Source organism: Solanum dulcamara, chromosome 12 (genome assembly GCF_947179165.1).
Source record: "Solanum dulcamara chromosome 12, daSolDulc1.2, whole genome shotgun sequence".
Taxonomy (NCBI): domain Eukaryota; kingdom Viridiplantae; phylum Streptophyta; class Magnoliopsida; order Solanales; family Solanaceae; genus Solanum; species Solanum dulcamara.
This window is the reverse complement of record NC_077248.1, coordinates 58,251,410-58,260,730: the sequence shown is the minus strand read 5'-3', so window position 1 is coordinate 58,260,730 and position 9,321 is coordinate 58,251,410. Positions and strand designations below refer to the sequence as shown.

The 9,321-nt window shown below is 39.0% G+C and overlaps 1 long non-coding RNA gene across 1 annotated transcript; it reads right to left on the bottom strand.

Annotated features, from left to right (window-relative positions):
* Nucleotides 1–298: 298 nt before the first annotated feature.
* Nucleotides 299–2,539, bottom strand: LOC129877816 (uncharacterized). The gene is made up of 3 exons (XR_008763621.1): nt 2,469–2,539; nt 1,856–1,901; nt 299–528 (listed from the first exon to the last, which is right to left on the bottom strand). It is a non-coding gene; the product is annotated as an uncharacterized LOC129877816 (long non-coding RNA).
* Between the last annotated feature and the right edge of the window lie 6,782 nt (nt 2,540–9,321).

Genomic DNA, 9,321 nt, shown 5'->3' with positions numbered 1-9,321 from the left:
TCACATAAAAGCTCATTTTAGAAACTTCTTGGCTCAACAACATCAACACATATAGAGTCAAATAAATAGGGGACAAAGTTCATACAAACATAAACCATACCAAGAAACTCTAATTTTCATGAACATCTAACCTCAAAGCAAGAGTAGGGCACATGTGTCACACCCCAATCTCAAGAGGGTGTAATGGGCACCCGACCCCATGCTCGGAGCCGAGCGAACCCGCTAACTCATAGTACATACTTAATCTATTTAGACTTTTACATTAATAAGAAATAAAAAAAAATCATAGCTAAGCTTTCCCAATCTATCATCCCATAAAACTCGTGACATACTACATAATAACATATCGGCTGGTGACGCCGCTTACAAAGCTGACACTCTATACCCACGACTCTGTCTGCAAAGTCTCTAACTTCGAATGAAATATCATAGCGCATATACTCTGACTCGGCAGCACTCCAAGAATAAGTGGAGTTGCTAACCCCGCTGCAACATCTTCTATAGTAGCTTCTACTTGTCTGGGTGTACCTGCGTGGCATAAAACGCAACCCCCAAAGAAAGGGGGTCACTATGAGTAATGTACAGAGTATGAAGGCATGAAAATCAGCATAATAAAGAACATAATGTATGAACAACCATATCGTAGAATCATAGACATAGAGTGAGATAAGAGAGTAACCTGTACATATGAGTGCCCTTTTAGGACGGATGCCAAGCATGCTTGTCTTATCATAAAAAAACATTTCTTTTTCATATTCATAGAAAATAGAAGTCATATCACCGAACAACGTCGGTGTGCCCACATATGTCCCGCGTCCGGGCATCATGCGTCCAGGATGAAAATTACTCTAACTGATCAGGTGGGAATGCGTCTATAGCGCCACATATACACCTCCCCATATCCCCCATATACATATACATATACATATACATATAAATAGCATGCAAGAGAGCTCAACGAAAGTCATGTATCTATCGGAGTGACGGAAGGTCGGTAACCTCCGATTATATTATGAATTAATCACGGTCGCTTTGTCTCACCTTGAAGGAACAATTATTATAGGATGAGACTATCAACGAAAGATAATATTAAGAGAACGTAGAATAAGGTCACAATCTTATAAGGCGCCAAATCATATGCATATGCACATAGGACCAATTTTCAAGACTCGTAGAGTAATCGGAATAAGCTATAATTCACAAATCAAGATAAGAGTCATGTCAAGTACCTTTCAAAAATTACCATGGATTATATCAAAATAAAACTTTTGGAATCATATACACATATCTAAGCATGATAAAATATCCTTTGGAAACTCAAGAAAATTGGCCATCCTAGTGGCTCTACGAATAAGACTTCCTTGAAATTGTATAAAATGCCATATACTTGTTTCATAAAAATCATGCCAAAAGAAAGAGTAGCTCTATATATTTATGTCAAAACATGCCAAGAAAAAGAAGTGTAAACCTTACATATATGAAGTTGTTCTTATCTTAGCTATCATAGACATATTCTCATCCTCGACATCATCAATGTCGTTGTAAAACATATCCATCGTCATTGTCATAAAAGCTTGTAATACTGTAAACCTTTATTTTGGGAAACTATAGACATTTTGGAAACATTGACGGGTTATAGGAAAAGTAGTCATCTCCTTGGGACCATTGACACCTAGCTTTTGAAAACAAAGAAAATATGGAAGCACTTATGAAACCATAACATTGGGAACATGACTTGAAAGAAAAGGGTAAGCCTTACATACTTATGCCAAAGACATGCCAAAAGAAGGAACGGTTAGCTTTACATACTTATGCCAAAGACATGCCAAAAGAAGAAACGGTTAGCTTTACATACCTGTACCGCGCCTTACTAGCTTTTCTTATTCTTCCAACTTGTTAGTCTACATTCAAGAGAGTTGACATAGTCATTAGATTCATCACCATATACTTGTCTTAATCCTTCCAACAAATTAATTTCTAATCTGCCAAAATTTCGGCAGCATCTCCCCTATAAATACACCATCCCCGAGATCTCAACTCGGTCACCATGTAAACAATCATATCAACAACAAAAACCAGCAGTATATATACAATCAAATCACCTCAACTTTAAACAACACATGTTGCAAACAACTAGCATAAAACTCCGATACCAAAATAGAGTTTTTAACCTTTATTTCATAAAATCTTTAACCATACCAAACGGGGGGTCGTGTGGCTGAAACCAGCAGAAACCACACCCTTTTTAAAAGACTTTAAAGCCCTGCAACATACAATCCAACCAGCTGCACCCGCAGCGCCTCAACGACCATACACTACGCGACTTCGATTTAGCTACTACGACTTTAATTTAGTAGTTTCCAACATCATGCCTCCTTATACATTTTCCCTGCTTCCAGCCATATTTAGGACACGTAATACACCTCATAACAACATCATAAACTCCAATTTTAAAGGAGATACCTTACCTTTACCGAAACTCTCCAAAACTTGCCTCGGAAGCTCTCCTAGCGCGGCTAAAACTTTGGGGCTGTTTGGTGACATTTTTGGGATGCTCCAAACCATAAATTTACGTTACCAATACCTTCATAACATCTTGGTACACCCTAGATAATTAATTCACGAAGCAAAATCGGAGACTTACTTTTTTGTTTTTCCTTGGACGAACCTATTCTTTCTCTAGCTTCAAGTTTCTTCTCTTCCTTTCTCTCTAGAACTCTCTTGAATCCTCTTGTTGATAAAGAAAATTTAATGGATAAATATGACTTAAAAGTCATCAACATATATATATATATATAAGCCACTTAATTAATGGGCTAAGTTCCAAGACTTGGGCCCTTTCCTTGTGTTGGGCCTCTCTTGTTTTCCTTTTTGTTTTCCAAGCCCAATCCCTTGGCCCATAGGTTTTTCATAAACTACATTTTGTGAACTTCCAATTTTTTTTTCCTTATTCTTTTTTTTCCAATATTTCCATCTCCAAAATTCCATAACCAACTTATGTATCAAACAAGACCAAAACGTAGCATTATCCTTCACTTGTTACAATTATTCCAAATGTCCAAATATACAAAAATACGGGTTGTAACATTCTCCCCCCCTTTAGAATATTCGTCCTCGAATGTTAAATAAAACCTTCTTCAAAATCTTACAGAGACTATAGGGAAAATTCCTCTCTTCCCCACTAGTGATTAGTTAGCGCTCATACTCATTTCAACTTCTCCATCCGAAAGTACTTGTACTTCAGTGACCCGTGTTTCTAGCTCTGTTATAACACTATATTCATTCTAGTGGATACCACTTGTCCCACTTAATGGGCTCGCAACGCGTCAATGGTTTTGCAGAGCTACGTCCCTCAACCTTGAGGGGTCTTTATACTTTTCACGGCGAAATCACATATCCACAATACTTTTTTATATCTCATAAGCTTTTATCCTTGTCGGGTATCTGAGGTTAACTTCTAATTCTTCTCAATCTCATGTCAATTCTATTTTAATAATGGTCTTATCTTCTCGCCTTTTCATACTACTCCTTCCGTTCGGAGCTATCTATTCCCTTTTTCTTTCTAGAAAATTCCGACAGAATTTCCTCTATATTCCTTACTATCTCAAACCTGCACTCAGGAAATACCAACAATACCATGCAATGCCAACATATATATATATCCATATCATATCATATCACATTCGCAATGCCTCACGGGGCTAATATATACATACATTTATAACATCTCATATCCCAGCCGCACAGGGCTTTCTACATTAGGCTGAAACAAAAATGACAACTTGCCCCATATAACTAGCAAAAACTATACTTATCACTCCCCTATACCTATGATCGATCAGTCCCCAGCTCGACCCGGTGACCTAGGAGGTGAAGTATGTTCCCCATCACTATCTGGATGCCATTTGCTTGTCTGTCCCTCGTCGTCTTCCTCGCTTGAATCCAAAATATATTGATAGCCAGGAAATTCTTGGTTCACCGACGACCAAGATAGAGGGCTCGAATATATCGTAACACTTACCGTAGGAGCTGGCCTGACATAGTGTTCGGTCATAAGAGCAGCTGGAGTGGCTTCTAGAACTACTTTCCTGGTCATCAGATGCTCTTGGGGACCTACCGTTGAGACTTCTGAAGGATCGGTCTCTATAACATAATCAGGGTCTTCAAAGGGATCCGTCTCAATCGAATAACTAGGGCTGTGCCTGCTTGGTCCTGGAGCCTGAGGTCCCATGTGTACCCTAGGGACCTTCTACGCACCCTCTATACTGTCTAGAGTTGGTCTCTTCATCTCCCACCATATCCTGTACCCACCTGCAAGAAAGAAGGTCAAAAACAAGCTTCCCATAGAGGTCTGACCGTATATCTCGTAGTCCGTTAGGAGGAGATTATCCTGATAGACAGCTCTATCGCACGATCTAAGATAATAAAAGAAGATAATATCCTGAATATCCTATAGACTCCTGTTTATAAATGTGGCCGGCTTCACACCCATAAACAAGACTCTACTAGACACGACTTTGCAGACAACCCTTTGACCGACCTGCTCTGATACCACTTTGTCACACCCCGATCTCAAGAGGGTGTGATGGGCACCCGACCCCATGCTCGGAGCCGAGCGAACCCGCTAATTCATAGTACATACTTAATCTATTTAGACTTTTACATCAATAAGAAATAAAAAAAACATAGCTAAGCTTTCCCAATCTATCATCCCATAAAACTCGTGACATACTACATAATAACATATCGGCTGGTGACGCCGCTTATAAAGCTGACACTCTATACCCATGACTCTGTCTGCAAAGTCTCTAACTTCGAATAAAACATCATAGCGCATATACTCTGACTCGACAGCACTCCAGGAACAAGTGGAGTTGCTAACCCCGCTGCAACATCTTCTATAGTAGCTTCTACTTGTCTGGATGTACCTGCGTGGCATAAAACGTAGCCCCCAAAGAAAGGGGGTCAGTACGAGTAATGTACCGAGTATGAAGGCATGAAAATCAGCATAATAAAGAGCATAAGGTATGAACAACCATATCGTAGAATCATAGACATATAGTGAGATAAGAGAGTAACTTGTACATATAAGTGCCCTTTTAGGCCGGATGCCATGCATGCTTGTCTTATCATAAAAAAACATTTCTTTTTCATATTCATAGAAAATAGAAGTCATATCACCGAACAACGTCGGCGTGCCCATATATATCCCGCGTCCGGGCATCCCGCGTCCAAGATGAAAATTACTCCAACTGATTAGGTGGAAATGCGTCTATAGCGCCACATATACACCTCCCCATATCCCCCATATACATATACATATACATATACATATAGACAGCATGTAGGAGAGCTCAACGAAAGTCATGTATCTATCGGAGTGACGGAAGGTCGGTAACCTCCGATTATATTATGAATTAATCACGGTCGCTTTGTCTCACCTTGAAGGAACAATTATTATAGGATGAGACTATCAACGAAAGATAATATTAAGAGAACGTAGAATAAGGTCACAATCTTATAAGGCGCCAAATCGTATGCATATGCACATAGGACCAATTTTTAAGACTCGTAGTGTAATCGGAATGAGCTATAATTCACAAATCAAGATAAGAGTCATGTCAAGTACCTTTCGAAAATTACCATGGATTATATCAAAATAAAACTTTTGGATTCATATACACATATCTAAGCACGAGAAAATATCCTTTGGAAACTCAAGAAAATTGGCCATCCTAGTGGCTCTACGAATAAGACTTCCTTGAAATTGTATAAAATGCCATATACTTGTTTCATAAAAATCATGCCAAAAGAAAGAGTAGCTCTATATATTTATGTCAAAACATGCCAAGAAAAAGAAGGGTAAACCTTACATATATGAAGTTGTTCTTATCTTAGCCATCATAGACATATTCTCATCCTCGACATCATCAATGTCGTTGTAAAATATATCCATCATCATTGTCATAAAAGCTTGTAATACTGTAAACCTTTATTTTGGGAAACTATAGACATTTTGGAAACATTGATGGGTTATAGGAAAAGTAGTCATCTCCTTGGGACCATTGACACCTAGCTTTTAAAAACAAAGAAAATATGGAAGCACTTATGAAACCATAACATCGGGAACATGACTTGAAAGAAAAGGGTAAGCCTTACATACTTATGCCAAAGACATGCCAAAAGAAGAAACGGTTAGCTTTACATACTTATGCCAAAGACATGCCAAAAGAAGGAACAGTTAGCTTTACATACCTGTACCGCGCCTTACTAGCTTTTCTTATTCTTCCAACTTGTTAGTCTACATTCAAGAGAGTTGACATAATCATTAGATTCATCACCATATACTTGTCTTAATCCTTCAAACAAATTAATTTCTAATCTGTCGAAATTTCGGCAGCATCTCCCCTATAAATACACCATCCCCGAGATCTCAACTCGGCTACCATGTAAACAATCATATCAACAAAAACAACCAGCAGTATATATACAATCAAATCACCTCAACTTTAAACAACACATGCTGCAAACAACTAGCATAAAACTCCGATACCAAAATAGAGTTTTTAACCTTTATTTCATAAAATCTTTAACCATACCAAACGGTGGGTCGTGTGGCTGCAACCAGCAGAAACCACACCCTTTTTAAAAGACTTTAAAGCCCTGCAACATACAATCCAACCAGCTGCACCCGCAGCGCCTCAACGACCATACACTACGCGACTTCGATTTAGCTACTACAACTTTAATTTAGTAGTTTCCAACATCATGCCTCCTTATACATTTTCCCTGCTTCCAGCCATATTTAGGACATGTAATACACCTCATAACAACATCATAAACTCCAATTTTAAAGGAGAGACCTTACCTTTACCGAAACTCTCCAAAACTTGCCTCGGAAGCTCTCCTAGCGCGGCTAAAACTTTGGGGCTGTTTGGTGACGTTTTTAGGCTGCTCCAAACCATATATTTATGTTAAAAATACCTTCATAACATCTTGGTACACCCTAGATAATTAATTCACGAAGCAAAATCGGAGACTTACCTTTTTTTTTTCCTTGGCCGAACCTATTCTTTCTCTAGCTTCAAGTATCTTCTCTTCCTTTCTCTCTAGAACTCTCTTGAATCCTCTTGTTGATAAAGAAAACTTAATGGATAAATATGACTTAAAAGTCATCAACATATATATATATAAGCCACTTAATTAATGGGCTAAGTTCCAAGACTTGGGCCCTTTCCTTGTGTTGGGCCTCTCTTGTTTCCCTTTTTGTTTTCCAAGCCCAATCCCTTGGCCCATAGGTTTTTCATAAACTACATTTTGTGAACTTCCAAATTTTTTTTTCCTTATTCTTTTTTTCCCAATATTTCCATCTCCAAAATTCCATAACCAACTTATGTATCAAACAAGACCAAAACGTAGCATTATCCTTCACTTGTTACAATTATTCCAAATGTCCAAATGTACAAAAATACGGGTTGTAACAACATGGGTGGACTCAACCCATGTTTTAGATAGATTTACATACCTTAGAGAAGACTTGAAGAGAACCTTGGTATTGGGTCTTCAATGGAGAACTCAAATCTTGAAGCTCTTGGAACTCTTCTTGTTGGACATGGGGAAGAAGAAGAAGAGAGAGAGAGAGAGACGAACTCCTAGGGATTTTTAGAGAGAGAGTGAGGCTGCAAAATGTGTTCCCAAATGGCCAAGGGTAATACATATATAATTTGGGGAAGTTCCCAAATTACCCCTCCTCAAAAGTTCTAAAAAATAGGCTAAAAATGCACCTGGCGCGATAGTGGCGCGTCGTGCCATTGCATCGCCAGGCCGATTATGCCTAAAACCTGCACAGCTCGTAGTGGCACACCGCTCCAGAGACTAAACTACTGAGGCATGTTTCTGGCGCGATAGTGGCGCATCGCGCCCTTACAGCGCCAAGGCCATTTTTTTGGGTTCTGGAAATTTGGCCTGAAAAACTCTACACAACTTTTAGTGGCGCGCCGCGCCTGAGCCCAAACTACTGAGGCATGTTTTTGGTGCGATAGTGGCGCATCGCGCCCCTACGGCGCCAAGCCCAGTTTTTCAGCAATTGCAACCCAGGACTGAAAATCCCTGCTGTGCCAGTTCATCTTAGGATCATCATATCTTTTGACTTCGAACTCCAAAATTTACGTTCTTGGTGGCGTTGGAAAGAAGACTCGACGACCTTTAATTTGATAGGTCGTGGGCCACCCAGATTGTCATCTTTCAAAAGATAGGGTCATTAGAAGTCAATCCCTTATACGAACTCATCTTAAAACTTAGCCATGATGGATTATTTTGGACTTAGCTTGGTCCTAGGGGTCCTTTGTGACCCCACATCACCTCCAACACTCTTCAATCACTCAGGGACTCGCCTTAAATCATGAACGTACTTCGAAATAAACACAATTTGACTCTACACATGTACAAGAAAGGCCCGAATCCTAGGGAAGAATTTTGAGGGGTGTTACACTCAGGGTGTTCGTTCTTCTTTTTGAACCAACAATCTTTTTTGAAGTGCCCTTTCTTTCAATAGTTGTAGCACTTGATATTCTTCTTACTTTTTGATTGAGATCTACCATGATTGTGACTCCCACTGGGTCCACGTTCCATTGGTCTTCCTCTCACCATCATCAAAGCTTCAGCTTACTTGTCTATCTTCCTTATTTTTGCGCCAATTTTCTTCTTCTAAGACAACGACTACAATTTTATCGAAAACTAGACTGTCTGTTTTGTTTGTCAGGTTGATGATAAGTTGATCATACGAGTTAGGCAGACTTTGAAGTAGAAGTTTTGCACGTTTAGTCCCCTTTATTTTGCAACCCATTGTTGTACGTTGCGAAAATAGAGTATTCAAAGTATTGATGTGATCAATAACTGACATGGACTCTTCCATTCAAAAAGTATACAATCTTCCTTTTAAGAAGATTTTATTATGCAAAGACTTGGCCTCATACAATTCTGTAAGAGTATCCCATATTTCCTTCGCCGTCCGTTTTTCAGCCACACTAGACAACACTTGATCACCTAGTGCCAAGTGTAAATCGACAACTGCGTTGCTGTGTATGTCGTTCCACTTGCTGTCATCAGTAAAATCTGTGGGCCTGCCTTCAATTGCAGCTAAGTAATTATTTTTTCTCAATATCGCTTTTATTTTTATTTTCCACAATGAGAAATTAGTCCCATTGAATTTCTCAACGTCAAACTTTATTGTACTCGACATTATTATTTGCTTCACACCCTTCTAGATCATTTCTAAATATTTTTGAGAACAATCGTGATAAACTGTACTGTCACCGAATT